The sequence below is a fragment of the Bidens hawaiensis genome, unplaced genomic scaffold (assembly GCF_021521415.1).
Source record: "Bidens hawaiensis isolate Kalapana, Puna unplaced genomic scaffold, B.hawaiensis_p1.1 tig00022321_1, whole genome shotgun sequence".
Taxonomy (NCBI): Eukaryota; Viridiplantae; Streptophyta; class Magnoliopsida; order Asterales; family Asteraceae; genus Bidens; species Bidens hawaiensis.
Window position 1 is genome coordinate 128,048 of NW_027493473.1, and position 18,554 is coordinate 146,601.

An 18,554-nucleotide genomic window follows, 5' to 3' on the forward strand; every position below is an offset into this window, starting at 1 on the left:
ACATGTTTCAAAGATTCCTCGTTTATTTATTTATTTATTTATTTGTGTATCATTATTATAATTATTTTTAACATTTATTCTTGCTGTGTTGTGTGTGTTGATTAATCTATACCTTTAAGGTTTGTATTAATTTGAACTGGAGACTTGGTATGGTATTGAAAGTGGCAACTTCTGCCAGGCTGGTTTTAGATATTTGTTGATGCTTGATTTTGTCTGCGTTGTTATAGCAATGCGTGTGTGTTTTTTTCCGAAAAGCGAATAGCAACATGTAACGTTCATAATTAGGGGTTCACAAAACCTTCTAGGCATTGGCGGACCTACACACGAAGGGTGGGACAACCCTTTTTTTCATAAAAAAGAATATTAGCATTTTTATACCTAAAAATCCCTATTGCCTTCAATAAAAGTTTTATTTAGCACCCTGATCACCCCATATGAAAAAAAAAATAAAAATAAACAAAGAAAGAAAGAGTGGTCTCCAACTGCTTTTGGTTCCTTTCTCTCCAAGTTTTTCCATGTGAAAGGTTTATTTAGCACCCTGATGAAAGGTTTGAACAGAAATTCAATCAAACGACAAACATCCCTCGGTTTCCTTTCTTACCCTGAAAGAGACTTGGCAGTTTCTTAGTGGGCGTACATCCTCATTGACTTTGTAGCATACCTGCATGATTCCTACCTTAAACAATGTGTAAATTTTACAACTTAAAAACTATATAATATGTGTTTGATTAGCTTAATCTATGGAATTCTGGTTAGCGCTGTGCTGGGTTGGACCATATATAATTAATCAAGATTATCCATCATAATTTAAGATTCTTAGTTATGGTCAACCTCTCATTTTGTAATTTGTAATTGTTGGAAAACTCCTGGAATTTCATTCCGGCTACTTGTCATTGTTAAATTAGTCCAAGTAAACGTGGTATACTTGTCATTAATTGATTAATGTATATTGTTTTAGGAAACCTGATCCTTCATCGTTTCTGACCGGTTCGCTTAACTCTTGATCATGATGTTTTCAGATTTGGACCGAACATCGAACCAGGTCAAAGGTCAGACCGGATTTAAGACCCGGACGAAGTCATATATAATTCATTCCAAAAACAACCAAATATGACATAAACTTTGAATACTATTTAATTAAAAAGTTTAATAAACTATGTTGTCAATTTATTTATATTTAAAAAACAAAAGAAATGTATTTGGTTTTCGGAAAAAAAACAGCACACTTTGTAAGAAAAAAAACAAGAAGTAATTAAAGCACTAAAAAGGATATTAAACATATATACGTAGGAAAAGGACATAAATACCATTTTAGAAGAGTTTGTAGAGGCTTTAGTTTTCACAATAGAGATATCAAGTTTCTTGTAAGTAACAAAAAGTTTCATTTATATATTTTGCCCAACACCGGTCCAACCACTAACTTGATTTACCGGTTCAACCGCTAATTAATTGATCTGAACAACTCGATAAAAATCTATACTATATAATAAACAAAACTTTCTTATTGCCACATGTCATCACCATACTAATCCTTACAATTTTCCCACCTCCCTCTCATATTAAATGCATTTATCTTTATTATTAATAATTTTGTATTTTAAATTTTCCTTCCTTTCTCTCATATTAAATACATATTTTTTTTTCTTTTTAATCATTCAAACTCTTAAAAGACAAATTAACTATTGAAGTTCTCACTGTTTATGTTAATTTAAACGACGAGCTTTTTAACCGGCTAAAGTATCAAACATGGTTCAAGTCAAAGCAATTTATTATTAGAATGAGTTTCGATCCACGGGTTAGTTTAAAAAAGTAGCCATTTACAACATTTTTTTAATTTGCTATTTAATCAATCCATCATTTATGTTAAGTTCACCATCTTAAAAATCCACAAAAATATTAACACTATATATACTACATGTTTTGGTTTTTCATGCGGTAAAGACAACTTCTTACCTTTGGAATACAAATGTTAAACGTTAGCACGCTGTTAATCAGATGATAAATTGACTTTGTGTATCCTTATATTCTTCATATGGTATCTATCAGACATAAAATGATATGTTACAAGAAAGTATTAGTCTCATGACTTTTTAAATGACCTCAAAATATAAGGTTGTTAAGTCATAGGTTAGTTTTAAAAGCTGATGTTGAACTGATGTTGATTAAAATATTAACTAGAAAGTTGGTAATTGCAATGAAATTAAGCTACATGTGAAAATACAATATGATAACCGTGCTATAGAAGCGAAATCATATCCAGAAATAATATTGGAACTCACAATTGTAGTTATTTTTTTTAAATCCTACACCTTTAAATAAAAGTACTAATTTTAAAGAATGAAAATTTCACTTAATTTTTGTTTGGAATGAAGATTAATAAAAGCGAAGGTCAATCATTGTAGATTGTTGGTTTGTTTTTTAGACAATTTGTTTTAACTCATGACTAGTTATTTGTTACATTATCTAGATTTAAAATCATAATCAATGTGAAACTACTAAGTTTTAAAAAACAAGTAAAGTTACAATAAAAGTACACTATTGTGTATCAAGAAATATTTAGAGGTTTATAAATTTTCTATTTTCATATTGTACAGTGTGTAATTTATTATACCATATAATATATATTTATATCTGTTGAACATATTTGTTTGTATGTCACATTATGTTATTGTTTAAATAAATTAATTTATTCTAACTCGTGTGCTACACGGGTAGCTAACCTAGTGGTTATATACATTGAGCCGGACTAGCCTAATGTCTGGTCTCCGGTTGAACCATTTATATAACAAACCACAAATAAAGGATAAAGAGAAAAGTGAAGGAAATTCCATCCCACATTGGTGGTGGAAAGAAATGGAGAAGGAACCACCATAGTATAAATAGGTTTGTAAGTTCTTGTCCCACATCGCTAGATTAACAAACTAGTGAGCTCTTTATAAGAAAGAAAATTTCTATGTTAACGTTCTTATAAGACATATCACACCCAGTGGTCCTAGCGAAGGGTGCGAAGCACCCGAATGCGCAGGGCATGGGCTCGGGCACGTGCTCGAGCGATGGGCGCAATGTGGCGCTTTGATGGCGCACTTCGCACGCTCGCATCGCCGCGAGCCGCATTAAGGGCCGCCTTAGTATTTTTGTTGGGAATTAAGATTTTTAATAAAATAAATAAAAATAAAAATCCTTCCATCGCGATACGCGACGGGTTAAGTTACCCATCGCGTACCGCGACACGTAGCCTGCCACGTGGCGTGCCACGTAGCAGGCCTAGGGCTGACTCAGCGAAGCTATAACATGCTTCGTGATACGCGACGACCGTTGTGTATGGGCATCGCGTACCGCGATGAGGTCCAAAATCAGCTATAAATAGGTTGTGAACGGGACATTCATATTTGCTCAAAAATTCTCTTTCTCTCTGAAAATACACACACACACACAAGTATTTTATAAAGTATAATACCCAAGTTATCGTAGCGATATCCTATCCGATCGAAAGAAATATACACGAATCCAAAAGCTCTGCCTGTTAAGGTAAGACATTGTGCCATCGTGAAAAGTTTCTAATCTCGTGATTATCGTTATGATTATTGATTTATACTAATCTAGGTATACTACATTGTGTTTATCCTAGGTGGTTAATACCAAGAGGCGTTTTCTTTAATTGTAAATATGCAAGGTGAGACATTCGAGTTTTTGTATCACTCACATTTGCGTGAGACAAGTGTTTTTCCGACAATGTCATGATGATTTCAAATTCTATAAAACTCATGGCAAATGGTCTAAATGTTTTCAAATATATTTTTGAAGTATTTTAAATACATTACAGTGATTAAGTCTCTGTAGACTTACGGGATGGTTACTACTGGTATTGTGGGGTTTTGTATACAAGGCTTGCCTACCGGCTATAACACATTACTTATTGGAGAAGTGTTAGCCAATAAGTAATATGACCACAGTCATAGATACGGTCGAGTGACAAGTACCTTTCGGTAATTTGTAAGCAGGCAGATGTAAAAACATCTTAATGCTGTAACTGTAAAATGTGTCATATACAAATGAATGTACTCACCAGTATTTCTTGCTGATCAAATATTTTAAACATGTTTCAGGTGACTTGTTAGAAACAAATGAATGATGCATGCGGGCTTCCAGCTTAAATAAGTGGCTTGTCACCAGAATAAAGAAACGTGTTTTGTAAATAAGGGTTTAACCCTATAAATCTTATGTTTGTATCAAAAGGGATTAAATTCCTGTTTATCATAACAATAATCACGGTGTTTTTATAACTCTAATAATTTTTCCTAACTACGGTTCTGATGAAATTTTCCGCCGCAAAATAATTTAATAAACACCGATACCACCAATCAATGTTCACGGCTCCCCTCCCGGGGTATAGGGGTCGGGGGCTGTGACAGCTGAAGTGGTATCAGAGCCACTGGTTTAAGCAATATGGGTATTTTAATAATACCTAATCTTAGAAATTAATGTTAGGAAATACATGCATTAACTTATGTGTTAACCATAAACATAAGATTTTAACCACACGTGAAAATAAATACTAATTTCTTTTGGAATTCGTTGTTTTATAATTTTTGATTAACAGCATGAGTGAGCTAGTTGTTCTTTTGAACACATATCCGTTAACTCCACGGATATAGAAGAAGGAGAAGTTAGTCAACAACAACCAAAACCAATGATCTTTCAAGCCCTACCTGTAGAAAAACCAAAGCCTAAAAGAAGAAGAAGGCTGAAATACTAGCAACGAGGATTGAGAAGAAATAAGAAAGGAAAAACCACAATTAAACGACCAACTCAACCACAACCCGAACAACCAACTCAACCACAACCTGAACAATCAACTCAACCACAATTAATAGAACCACCACCAACTTTACCACCACCCATGTCAACAATACCAATGGAAGAGCGACTAGGCAGATGCCTAGATGAATGTGAAATCTTTCAACCCATATTCAATGATATAGGTGCAAGAAGCTCCAGCAACCCGAATATGCCAACTCAAAACCCAAATAATACATTTCCCCATGATGATATTATCAGTCAAACTCAAATGGAAGAATAGTGGACGAACGATTGGCAATATAAAACAATGATGTCAAATCCTTATGCACCGTTCCAGGTTAAAACCACAAACTACCTCACCATGACACCGGAGATGATGACAGAGCTCCGTCACTATGGGGAAGAATTGGTGGATACCATCAATAGACTGAGTAATGTTGGGGAGACCCTACTCTGGAAGTACTATGACCGAGAGCCTTATATATAAAGCCATATATATACATAATATTTATATGTTCATTATTGTAATTTATTTGATAAAAAAGAAAAAAAAGAAGAGTGTATGTATGTAAGAAAGATGTGTAGTGACGCATATATATATGATGTGCAGATGTAAAATATAGTGATGTATATATATAAAAAGAGTAAATGTCACAAAGATCGACGATTTTGACATATTTTGTGCATATGTGTTATTTATGCTTATGTGTTATTAATATCTTTCTTACTTTATCGGCTTATCCTAGTGAGTTTTATGGACCCACTGGACCAGAAGCTTCTCAAGCTCAAGCATTTACTTTTCTAGTTAGAGACCAACGTCTTGGAGCTAACGTGGGATCGCAAATCCCAAATTCGTTTATGAAGAGCGGATCTAATTGTATTAGTATCTATAATTGATTTCTTCTGTGTAATACTAATCGATAGGGCCTCATTGGTAAGTGCTACAAGATCTCGTGCATTGGAACCCATGGTTATGGACCCGAATCCATTAGTCTTGCAAGGTGGTCCTTGCTGATTCACACGGGATTCCACGTGCCCCATGCTACTCGGGTCAGAGCGTAAGCTAGTGATGCTTTCGGCTACTGGACTTATTTAATTACGATATTAATAAATCATTTCTTGTATGTAATTCAGATGTCAAATGAAGCTAGTTCTAATCACGAAAACAACTATAATCACGAAAACGAGCACAATCAAGAAAATGAGAATAATCATGAAAATTCCAATTAAGAAACTCATTTGAATATGAATGCTATTGAAAATATGATAGTTCAGAAAATCGTGAAAGCAATTCCTTTAATTGCTGATGCTATTAAGCAACCCATTTCTGTAATTAGGCATAACACCGAAAGTAATAAGCGAAAGTCTAACACTATAGCTAGTAACAGTGTGAATGGAGGAGGTAGAAACCCATTACCCAAAAAGCAAAAAGTTCGCGGTTGTACTTACAAGGATTTCTTAGCTTGTAAGCCAACCAAATTCTCTGGAAATGAAGGACCCATTTCAGCACTACGCTGGTTAGAAAAAAACAGAAGCTATAATAAGAATCAGTAAATGTGCTTAAGAATATAAAATAATATATGCTTCTAGCCTCTTCATTAATGAAGCAATGGAATGGTGGAACACGATTCTACAATCAAAAGGAAGTCACATAGTCTATACTATGACCTGTGAAGAATTTAAAGAAATAGTAGAAAGGAAATTTTATCCTCCTCAAGAAAGAGAAAAGATTGCTACTATGTTCTTAAACCACAAGATGGAAGGTGTGAAGTGTCGTGAGTATACGACAAAATTCTTCGAATATGCAAGAATGGTACCGGCTTTGGCTTCGCCAGAATCAGTACTAATTTCTCGTTAAGTGAAATCCGCGATCTGGTAAAGTCAGCTAGACCTCAGACTATTAAAGAAACAGTCGAGCTAGCGAATACCATGACAGATGGATTAGTCCGAACTCAGGAAAAAAATAAAAAGAAAGATTTAGCCCAAAAGATTTCCCAAGATTTCGAAAGGAACAGGGCAATCTTATGCTCATTCTTTCTGTAGAACTTGTAGAAAAAGGCATTCAGGGAGATGCGCTTTTAAGAAAACTAAGTATTGCAATTTTTGCAAAATGGCCGGACATACAGATGAAGAATGTAGAAGAAAAGAAAGTCGTGTTTGCTACAACTGCGGAGAACCTGGCCACATCCGTCCAGAATGTCCAAAGCTGACAAAGGTGCCTGATAAGAAAGCAAAGAACACAGATGGACCTAAGAAGAATGCACGAGCCTTTCAGCTTACTGCACAAGAAGCAGCAATGATTCTGGACGTCATTGCGGGTACGTTCCTTATCAATAACGTTTACGCTAAAGTATTGTTTGATTTCGGAGCAAACCAAAGTTTTATAAACACGAAGTTTTGCCAAGCCTTAAATCAACCATAAACCAAACTCCTTCAAGTCTGCACAGTAGAGACGGCAGATGGAAATTCCATTCATATTCATGAAGTACTTCAAGAAGAAAACATAAACTTACTAGGCCACCAGTTTAAAGCAAATTTACTCCCAATGAATCTGGCTGGATTCGATGTTATATTAGGAATGGACTGGTTAGCAGCCAATCATGCTCGAATCCTATGTAATACAAATTCTGTTGAAATTCGCTCGCCAACAGGAGAAATTATTACAATTCAAGGAGATAAGATGCTCAAGCCTAGAAAGTTTATATCAATAATGAAAGCGGCAAGCTATCTATGGAAATAAGGCGTAGTATATATGATTTCTGTAATCATTAGCGCCAAAGGAAAAGAGCTAAAAGAAATTCCGGTAGTATCGGAATATCCTGATGTCTTTCCAGAAGATTTACCTGGACAACCGCCTGATCGTGAAGTTGAATTTAGAATCCATATAATACCAGGAATAGCGCCAGTTGCTAAAGCACCATACCGATTAGCGCCAACGGAGATGTTAGAATTAAATAAGCAATTAGATGAATTGCTAGAAAAGGGTTTCGTACGACCTAGCTCATCACCCTGGGGAGCACCAGTACTGTTTGTCAAAAAGAAAGATGGGTCGATGCGTATGTGTATCGATTATAGAGAATTGAATAAAGTCACAATTAAGAATCGGTATCCCTTACCGAGAATTGATGATTTATTCGATCAACTCCAAGGAGCTCGATATTTTTCTAAAATCGATTTACGCTCAGGATACCATCAATTAAAAGTGCAAGAAGAAGATGTTCCTAAAACAACTTTTAGGACAAGATATGGTCATTATGAGTTTACAGTCATGTCATTTGGTTTAACCAATGCACCAGCTGCATTTATGGATATGATGAACCGAATATGTAAACCATATTTGGATAAATTTGTAATCGTTTTTATAGACGATATACTTATTTATTCCGAAACCAGTGAAGATCATGTTAAACATCTTCATACATTTTTGACACTATTGAGAAAAGAGAAGCTTTATGCTAAATTCTCAAAGTGTGAATTGTGGTTACAAGAAGTACAGTTTCTAGGACACTTGATTAACCATGAAGGTATTCACGCGGACCCTTCCAAAATAGAAGCTATTACTAACTGGGAAATTCCTAAAACTCCTACAGAAATTTGAAGTTTCTTAGGATTAGCAGGATACTATAGACGCTTCATTCAAAATTTTTCCCGAATAGCAGTTCCGTTAACCAAGTTAACGTGTAAGAATGTCAAGTTTGAATGGGGACCTAAGCAAGAAGAAACTTTTATAACTTTGAAGTAAAAGTTAACAAATGCCCTAATACTTGCACTACCAGAAGGAACTGAAGATTTTACAGTCTGTTGTGATGCTTCTAAATCAGGATTGGGATGTGTACTAATGCAACGTGAAAAAGTAATTGCTTACGCATCTAGACAATTAAAGAAGCATGAAGAGAATTACACAACACATGACTTAGAATTGGGAGCAATAATTTTTGCCCTAAAGATCTGGAGACACTATCTATATGGTAGTAAGTTTACTGTATTCACAGATCATAAAAGTTTAAAATATATCTTTGGGCAAAAGAAGCTTAACATGAGGCAAAGACGCTGGATGGAAATTCTCAGCGATTATGATTGTGAAATCTTATACCGTGAAGGTAAGACAAATATAGCAGTCGTTGCATTAAGCAGAAAAGAGCATGAGAAACCTAAAAGAGTGCGAGCTCTAAGGTTAGAACTTCAAATCAATTTAATTGATAAAGTAAAGAATGCTCAGAAACAAGCAATAGAAGAAAATAATATTGCTGATGAGAAAAGAAATGGTACCATTGATCTACTTGTCAAAGGAAATGATGAAATTCTCCGAATGGGGAACAGGATCTGGATACCAATCATAGGAGGATTACGAGAAAAGATTCTCGAAGAATCCCATAACTCGAAATACACAATGCATCCTGGAAGAGATAAAATGTATCAAGATTTAAAGAAAATCTATTGGTGGATAGAAATAAAAAAGGACATAACCAGTTATGTTTCAAAATGCTTAACTTGTTCACAAGTTAAAGCAGAACATCAAAAGCCATCAGGATTACTTCAACAATTAGAAATGCTAGAATGGAAATGGGAATTAATAACAATGGATTTTGTTACCAAATTACCTACCACAAGAAGAGGTAATGACATAATCTGGGTGATTGTGGACAGATTAACAAAATTAGCTCATTTTATACCAATGAAGGAAACTTTCAAAATGGAACAATTAGCTAAGCTATATGTGGACAAAGTTGTCTCATTACATGGAGTTCCATTATCCATTGTATCGGATCGGGATAGCCGTTTTACTTATCATTTTTGGAAAAGTTTCCAAATACCTATGGGAACAAAATTAAACTTGAGCACAGCATACCATCCACAAACTGATGGTCAAAGTGAAAGGACCATACAAACATTGGAAGACATGCTAAGAGCATGTGTAATAGATTTTGGTGGAAATTGGGATGACCATTTACCTCTAATAGAATTCTCCTATAATAACAGTTATCATACAAGCATTAACGCTGCCCCATTTGAAGCCCTTTACGGACGAAGGTGTAGAACACCAGTATGTTGGGCAGAAATAGGAGAAAAACAATTATCTGTCCTGAAATTATACAAAAGAGCACTGATAAGATAAATCAAGTTAAAGAAAGATTAAAGACCGCACGAGATCGTCAGAAAAGTTATGCGGACCATAGATGCAAACCATTAGAATTTCAAGTTGGAGACAAAGTGCTACTAAAAGTATCTCCATAGAAAGGAGTAGTCCGATTCGGTAAGGAAAGTTAAGTCCAAGATTTGCTGGACCATTTCAAATTCTCAAACGAATTGGACCAGTAGCCTATCAGCTAGAATTACCAGAAGAAATGTCAGGTATACATGATGTATCTCATGTAAGTAACTTAAGAAAATGTTTAGTTGATAAAACACTAGAAGTACCCCTTCAAGATATAAAGGTAAATGAAAAGTTGAAATCCGTTGAGAAACCTTTGCAAATTGAAGATAGAAAGATCAAGAATCTCAAGCATAAAAGAATAGTTCTGGTCAAAGTGAAGTGGGATTCAAAACGTGGACCAGAATATACTTGGGAATTGGAATCTGAAATGAAACGAAAGTACCCACACTTATTCCAATCAAATCTCGAGGACGAGATTCAAAATAAGAAGGGGAGACTATAACAAACCACAAATAAAGGATAAAGAGAAAAGTGAAGGAAATTCCATCCCACATTGGTGGAGGAAAGAAATGGAGAAGGAACCACCATAGTATAAATAGGTTTGTAAGTTCTTGTCCCACATCGCTAGATTAACAAACCAGTGAGCTCTTTATAAGAAAGAAAATTTCTATGTTAATGTTTTTATAAGACATATCACACCCAGTGGTCCTAGCGGAGGGTGCGAAGCACCCGAACGCGCATGGGCACGGGCTCGGGCACGGGCTCGGGCGATGGGCGCAATGTGGCGCTTTGATGGCGCACTTTGCACATCGCTGCGAGCCGCATTAAGGGTCGCCTTAGTATTTTTGTTGGGAATTAAGATTTTTAATAAAATAAAATAAAAATCCTTCCATCGCGTACCGCGACGTGGAGGTTACGCGGACGAGACACGTAGCCTGCCACGTGGCGTGACACGAGGGCTGACTCAGCGAAGCTATAACGCGACGGCCATTGTGTATGGCCATCGCGTACCGCGATGAGGTCCAAAATCAGTTATAAATAGGTTGTGAACACACACACACACATTCATATTTGCTCAAAAATTCTCTTTCTCTCTGAAAACATACACACACACAAGTATTTTATAAAGTATAATACCCAAGTTATCGTAGCGATATCCTATCCGATCGAAAGAAATATACACGAATCAGAAAGCTCTGCCTGTTAAGGTAAGACATTGTGCCATCGTGTAAAGTTTCTAATCTCGTGATTATCGTTATGATTATTGCTTTATACTAATCTAGGTATACTACATTGTGTTTATCCTAGGTGGTTAATACCAAGAGGCGTTTTCTTTAATTGTAAATATGCAAGGTGAGACATTCGAGTTTTTGTATCACTCACATTTGTGTGAGACAGGTATTTTTCCGACATTGTCATGATGATTTCAAAATCTATAAAACTCATGGCAAATGGTCTAAATGTTTTCAAATATATTTTTAAAGTATTTTAAATACATTACAGTGATTAAGTCTTTATAGACTTACGGGATGGTTACTACTGGTATTGTGGGGTTTTGTATACAAGGCTTGCCTACTGGGCTATAACACGTTACTTATTGGAGAAGTGTTAGCCAATAAGTAATATGACCACAGTCATAGATACGATCGAGTGACAAGTACCTTTCGGTAATTTGTAAGCAAGCAGATGTAAAAACATCTTAATGTTGTAACTGTAAAATGTGTCATATACAAATGAATGTACTCACCAGTATTTCTTGCTGATCAAATATTTTAAAAATGTTTCAGGTGACTTGTTAGAAACAAAGGAATGATGCATGCGGGCTTCCAGCTTAAATAAGTGGCTTGTCAACAGAATAAAGAAACGTGTTTTGTAAATAAGGGTTTAACCCTATAAATCTTATGTTTGTATCAAAAGGGATTAAATTCCCGTTTTATCATAATAATAATCATGGTGTTTTTATAACTCTGATTATTTTTTCTAACTACGGTTCTGATGAAATTTTCCGCTGCAAAATAATTTAATAAACACCGATACCACCAATCAGTGTTCACGGCTCTCCTCCCGGGGTATAGGTGTCGGGGGCTGTGACAGTTTAAGGTGTATGTGATGATGATGAATTTAGGAAATGGAGAGAGGGAAGAATTTAATGTTTGTGATTAACCCATATTCTTTCTAATTAGCTCTCTATTTATATATATCAAAGAGGAAACCTAATTAGAATATGCAAGGATAATTGTATCCATCAAATAATTACCATATATATAGGATTTAAATCCATAATCGATTACTAATAAATAAATAATCATAAAGGCACTATTTAATATATTAATAATAATATCCATCATAGATTAAGATTATTGATTAAGTACTCATAGTATATTAAGATTGTTAATTAAGTATACTTAACCATTTAATCCCTCAGTCATCTATAAATTGTTGGAATTTTCTTAGAATGTTTCATGCAGCTTACTTATCATAGTCAAATTTGTCCAAGTAAACGTGGTACACGTACTCCCCTCATTTCGTAGTAATATTCCTCTCAGGTCTCGACAATAATCAATGGTGGAGTCACTTTATGTATTTGCCCGATACCATCATAAATTAAGATTATTAATTAAGTATCCGTCATAGATTAGATTATTAATTATCCATCAAAGATTAAGATTATTAATTAAGTATAGTAGTAATCTATAAGTTGCTGGTATTTTCCTAGAATATTTCATGCATCTTACATGTCTTCGTCAAATTTGTCCAAGTAAACTTGGTATGCTCCCATCACTTTGTAGTATTATTCTATTCGGGTCTCGACAACAACCATTGATGGAGCCACCTTATGGGTTTGCTCGACTCTATCATAGATTAAGATTATTAATTAAGTATCCATCATAGATTAAGATTATTAATTATCCATCCTAGATTAATATTATTGATTAAGTATAGTAGTAATCTGTAAATTGCTGCAATTTTCATGGAATATTTCATATAGCTTACTTGTCATTGTCAAATTTGTCCAAGTAAGCGTGATATGCTCCCTTCATTTCGTGGTAATATTCCATTCTGGTCTTGATGACAGTCATTGGTGGTGCAACCTTATGGGTTCGCCCGACATTAATCTTTTTCGTGTTTTCTAGTAGTGCGTGTAACATGATATTTTCGAACAAACGCACTATTCTTTTGGTGATTGTATAGTGCACATAAAAAAAATTGAACCCACTAAGTAAATAAAGTTTTAGTGAATAAAATATTCTTGTATATGATTTTTTTGTAAATTAATATTTAATACAAATAGAGAAATTATAAACAAAACTAAAACCCAGTGAGTCGAATTTGTTTTTTAACTAGTATTTGGCCTCAATATAGGGTTACAATAAATAGACATATATATAGGTTCGTGGGCTTGATACCAAATCTAGCTAATCCTATAGGTTCCAATACTCCCCCATAGTCAGAGTGGTAGAGAATCGAACGCTAAGAATGTAAAACAAGAATCATAATAGAAAGAACAATGATAATATAATAATAATAACTAGTCCCGGTCTAGGTTCTTGATATATAAGTCCAAAATTCTATCAAAATATATGTGAGCTGCTTGATTGTTTGAAGAAATAATTCATATTCTTCAAAGTAGCTCGATCCTGAAGTGTTGCACATCAACGGCATTCCCCGGTTTTGGTTCATTGTACATGTTAGTATAAACACAACCGATATTCCAATGAAACAGAACAAAAAACAATATAAAAGTAATTGACACTCGATGACCATGGTCCTTCACGATGTGTCAAACCAAGGCCGGTGACCAAGGTCAAGCGACGTTCTTCGGTGTCAAACCAAAGGCCGGTGACCACGGTCAATTTTAAGAGGAGGACATGGGTTCAAATCCAACATGTGACAATATATGAAATACAGAGCTTCAATTTGGGTCATGGTTTCTCGCACATGATGGGTTAAACGGCCCATTGAAATTTATCTACAAACCCTATAGAGGTAGCATTTAGTCGTTAAAAAACAAATATTGACAATCTTTGTGGTTATTGACTTCTCGGTTAGCTTCAATAATTGAGATTGAGAGTAAATTAAAACTAAAGCCAAAAAACATCCATTGAGCGAATAAAAATAATAAAGAGAAGGTTACTTCTAGTTTATGGATCTGTGTGTGATTAGTCTTCTAGTTCAATAACAATGGAGTGATGGTTTAGATTTGGGACATTGTGGTTTCAGGTTTTAGACCTGACTCAAGTGGTTTTTCTACAGTGGTTTGATGGTGTTCTTGGATGAGCAAGAAGGGTAAGACCCGTTTCCACAACGTGACGGTGCTTAAAAGGTTATTAGAAAGCATATGTTGGAAACACATATTTTTAGGGATGCAAATGTAAAAGATTAGTTACATTTATTACACAAAATATACCAAGAAGCACAACATAAAGTATAGCATTACACAAATGTCAAATTAAAGTTTATTTTGAATTTGCTATATTGGTGTTGGATCATATGCACTCTCCAGATTAAGTGACATGAGTCCAGTTAACTTCTTTGGTTTGGTATCCTGGCGAGCTCTTTCTGTGACTAAACAATCACTTAACTCCATCACCACTTCCTTCATTGTTGGTCTCCTGCTCGGTGTGTGTGCAACGCAGGCCATTGCCAGCTCTACCGCCTTCCATGCTGAATTGGCGTCAAAATCCCCCAATAGCCTTGGATCAACAATGTTATTAATGTCCCCCTCTGCTAGCTTTAAATTGACCAATCGACTTATGTGTATGTTGTCGTTATCATATTTGGTTATTGCTGGTTGGCCTGTAATTATCACTAGAAGAACAACCCCAAAGCTATAAACATCACTTTTCTCGGTCAGCCTGGTTGATGTGTAATACCTGCAATCCAGAGTTCTTACAACCATAAAATCCATGGATAGCATAAGTGTTACATAGTAGATGTCAAGATTAAGAAAACTCACTCAGGGTCAAGGTAACCAGGAGTGCCGGCAACCGCTGTTGAAATATGTGTGCCGCCTTCTGTTGGAAAAGCCTTGGACAACCCAAAGTCTGCTAGTTTTGCCTGAAATGTTTCATTCAGTAAGATGTTGGTACCCTTGATATCTCTATGGACTATTGGTGGCTTGCAACCATGATGCAGGTACTCTAGGCCTAAAAATAGAATCCTATTTGGTTAGAAATCTTCTTCATGATCATTAAGGCAAACAAATACAAGGTGGATTTGGGATAGTTTTCTAACGAACCATGTGCTGCATCACATACTATTTGCAACCTTTCTTCCCAATTCAAGAAACTTGAAGATGCATCTGCTCAAGTAATTAAAACATTAATACTAGCTCTTACATATTTACAATACCATATTCATTATCCCCTTTGAGGAAAAAAAAGATGTCTAAACAAAAAGCATAAAGTCACAATGAAAAATACCAAATATGTGGCTTTCTAAGTTCCCATTAGCCATGTACTCATAAATGATTCCCTTGTGGATTTCATCGTTGCAGTATCCAATAAGCGAAATCAAGTTTTTATGATGAATTCCCAGGAGAAGATAGGCCTGCACATGAAATAAATCTTTTAGTTTTCCATGTAAGTTCATGGCACACATGTTCTTGTTTCTAATTTTGAAAATAGACCTGCACATGTGTTAAGTTAAAGTTTACCTCAGCCTGAAATTCCTTGTCCCCTTGGAGAGATGATCCAGAAAGCATCTTGACAGCAACTTGTGTATCACCTATACACCCATGGTAAACTGTTCCAAATCCTCCTTTCCCAAGAACAAGACTAAAGTTGTTTGTCATGCTTTGTACCTCGGAGTATGTGTACTGTTGTTTTCTTATGTCCGGCCCGATGCCTGCTTTTGTGCGTATGGATTTGGATTAAAGATTATTTGACAAGGCAATCTAATTGAATAGAAGGGGCTCTCATACTGTGCTCTTTTTGTTTTTTAATTATCCATACAGCAGAGAGTGCAATCACAATCACAACGAGTGATGCAACGGAGGCTATAACCGGGACAATGATTTTGTTATCCTTGCTGTCTTTACAAGTATTCCCGTCACACGAATTAGCAGGATCACCTTTACTCTCACCATCAAAACTGATATTGGGGGAGTCAATGTCAAATGCTAAAGAAATGGTTTGCATTAAATTCATTCGATCATCAAGTTCAAAAATGGGAGTCAAACCTTAATGACAATGATCCCTTGTCTGCCTTTGCTTGGAGCTCTACTGGAATCGGCCCGACGAAATTGTTACCTTTTAGATTGCTATAATGAATAGTAAATTAGTTTTTACCACTTAACTAGGCTTGTGATGCTAGCTAGTTAGAGGGATATGAACTTACAGTACCGTTAGGAATTTAAGTCCGGAGAGAAAATTAGGCACAATTCCTGTCAAATTATTATTCGACAAATCCCTGGAATGTGAATAAAAGACTATGTTAATTGGAATGATCACCATTTGTATATTTACAAGTGTTCGCTTACAAAGTATGTATCATTGTGAGATTAGCTATTCCAGGATCTATGCCTCCATTCAATCCGCTAGCAGACAAGTTCCTGATTTTCAAATTAATTAAGCGTTAATAAACTCTAGCATGTGGGACGGAAATTTTAACTTCGAATAGGGGGGGGGGGGATACGGAAATTACTTACAACGACACGATCCTAGGAGATTCAATATCATTGTTGCTGCATCCAATGCCTTCCCAGACAAATTCCTGTGGAGTACATGGATCTCCTTGCCAGTTTTTTGTATTTATTTTGTAAGTTGACTTGATGCTCAACAATGCAGCAACTAGTATCCATTGCAAAAAAAAAAGAAAAAAGAAACTGGTTATAATGAAAACCTACTTTGATATATAATCAAAGAAAAGATTCTACACTTACCATCTTGATAATATGTTTGATTTTGTGGGAGCTGCTTTAACGTATAAAGCTCGAGAGCATTGATGATTGGAGGAAGGGTTGAGTTTTTAGTTTTATTTATTGTGAGTGTATACTTGGGTGCTACGAACTCCGGTTCTGTGCTATAAATAGTGGTGGTTGAGTGATTAAGTGGAGAGAAAGGTCCATAAGAGAGATTCCCATTTAGGTAAATGTTGAATTCTCTTTTTTGGTTTCTTCTCAGTATTTCAATTTCTGCAAAGTGCATGTACATGAAAAACTTATCGGTGGTTTGATCAGGAGTCCAATTAATGTTAAACGATTCTTGCGGGTATTTTGGAGTGATGGAATCACTCATGACCTCTGATGGTGGGTCAATAGTTGTGAAAAGTTCTGTAGAAACTTTAACAAAAGTGTACAAGTAAGTGCTATTAGCCCAACTGATTGGACCCCATAGTCTATCATACTTGTCAGCCTCATACCTAAGTCAAGAATCAACAAAACCAATATTAGTATTTTTGCTATTAAAGATTATCAATTTTCTATCCAAGAAGCGAAAATATTTACCTGATTGTTCCAAATGCAGAGCCAAAATTCACACGCGCAAAAAGATATAATGATCCAAATGCAGTTTCTTTATATATGTTACTTGCAGAAGCCGTAATTCTATGGCTGATACAAAAGGCGTTCCACGGCCAGTATTTATATAAAACATGTATATAATCTGATGACAAAACATGTACAATCTCCATGTTTATTGGTTTTGATGACGAATTAAATTTAATGGTGTCCCAGTAATCAGGTCCAAGATAGACATCGAATTCTGGGAGTTTCTCCTTGAAGTCATAATTCCCATACATAAATCGTGCTCTTATTAAATACCTGTTACCTTTTCCTTGGGTTGGTTTTAATGTGTAGCAGTTTCTGGTGTTTTGTGGGAAACTTCTGAGGGTGGTAAGCTGTGTATCAACGTCGAATGAATTGTATATGGCCAATATATTATGGATTTCACCACCGTCTATGAACTCAGCATCTGATACATAGTTTATGTTTGTTACATTATCGGTGTAGGTTGAGCCTTCGACGATCCCACAATCTATGCTTATGAAGCCTGCAAAAAAAGGAAGGAGATGTTAATTAGTGAGGATTAAACAGAGATAATTAGTGATTATATATTTATATTTAGAGAAATATTGTTTAGTACCAGATTGATCATCTTGGGCATTAACCAAAACTGTTGTAAGCACTAAACCAAAAAGAATTAACATTGGAAGAAAACCTTGGAACTTCATTTCTTTGAGAAATGCTTATTTTGAGGTTGCTAGGTTCATCTTATACATGCTTAAAAGAATTCTACTTGATTAATTTAGTATTATCATTATTGTTTATATATTTTCTTGCTGTATTGTGTATGTTGAATAATATTATATTATTATACCTCGTATGCAACTAACATTTGAGCTGGAGACTTGTTGTATTGTCTGTTGAATACCCTTATATTGTTATTCCTACATTATATATTTACTTATTAAGTCAACTTTATGGAAAATCTTATTGACTACGGATCCGTATGTTTATAAATAGGGTTTTTTGAACATTATTTATCACAACAATTAATAGACGATCAAGTTTAGACTATTGCCAGATATCATTTGTACTTTCAACTATTGCGAGAATAATTAAAGTGAAATATGTTAGCGGGGATTTGCAACGGGGCAA

At 35.2% G+C, this 18,554-nt stretch overlaps 1 pseudogene across 1 annotated transcript; it reads right to left on the reverse strand.

Annotated features, from left to right (window-relative positions):
- Nucleotides 1–14,426: 14,426 nt before the first annotated feature.
- Nucleotides 14,427–18,127, reverse strand: LOC143565352 (putative leucine-rich repeat receptor-like protein kinase At2g19210; annotated as a pseudogene). Its single transcript, XR_013141054.1, has 12 exons — nucleotides 18,040–18,127; nucleotides 17,403–17,946; nucleotides 16,839–17,317; nucleotides 16,605–16,746; nucleotides 16,437–16,508; nucleotides 16,295–16,366; nucleotides 16,207–16,217; nucleotides 15,612–16,136; nucleotides 15,379–15,505; nucleotides 15,195–15,257; nucleotides 14,913–15,102; nucleotides 14,427–14,829 (listed from the first exon to the last, which is right to left on the reverse strand). The product of XR_013141054.1 is annotated as a putative leucine-rich repeat receptor-like protein kinase At2g19210 (transcript).
- Nucleotides 18,128–18,554: the final 427 nt, after the last annotated feature.